The 637-nt window shown below is 48.5% G+C and overlaps 1 non-coding gene across 1 annotated transcript; it reads right to left on the bottom strand.

Moving 5' to 3' along the window:
* Nucleotides 1-210: 210 nt before the first annotated feature.
* Nucleotides 211-285, bottom strand: Trnat-ugu. Its single transcript has one exon. It is a non-coding gene; the product is annotated as a tRNA-Thr (tRNA).
* Between the last annotated feature and the right edge of the window lie 352 nt (nucleotides 286-637).

Raw genomic sequence — 637 nt, 5'->3', positions numbered from 1 at the left:
TCTCATCGGATTAGGGAAGGACGGCGAAGTAAGTCGGCCGTGCCCTTTGAAAGGAACCATCCCGGCATTTGCCTGGAGCGATTTAGGGAAATCACGGAAAACCTAAATCAGGATGGCCGGACGCGGGATTGAACCGTCGTCCTCCCGAATGCGATATCTTCAGCTGCTGACGGGCGTTGATACATATCAACGGGGACAGGTGAAAATGTACGCCCCGACCGGGACTCGAACCCGGAATCTTCTGCTTACATGGCAGACGCCCTATCCATCTGAGCCACCCAGGGCACAGACTATAGTGCGACTGCAGGAACTATCTCGCGCACGCCTCCCGCGAGACCCACATTCTCACCTTGTATGTCCACACACTACATTTGTAGTGTCCCATACCAACACACTCATTACTCGTGGAAGACATTCTTACCAAGTCCCGTAAGAGTTCGGGGAATATGTGTGCATCCGCACAGAAGAAGGTCATGACCGGTATTGCCAGAACTATATAGTTCGTCACTATATAGTTCTGGCAATACCTGAATATGATCAATATCTACACCACTATATACGCACATACGAGGCGTGTTTTAAGTAAGTACCGTTTTGAAATTAAAAAAAAAGACGTGCTAAGCTATCTCAATAATTT

Source organism: Schistocerca piceifrons, chromosome 7 (genome assembly GCF_021461385.2).
Source record: "Schistocerca piceifrons isolate TAMUIC-IGC-003096 chromosome 7, iqSchPice1.1, whole genome shotgun sequence".
Lineage (NCBI taxonomy): Eukaryota > Metazoa > Arthropoda > Insecta > Orthoptera > Acrididae > Schistocerca > Schistocerca piceifrons.
The sequence above is the reverse complement of the archived record's forward strand: the minus strand, read 5'-3'. Positions and strand labels throughout refer to the sequence as shown.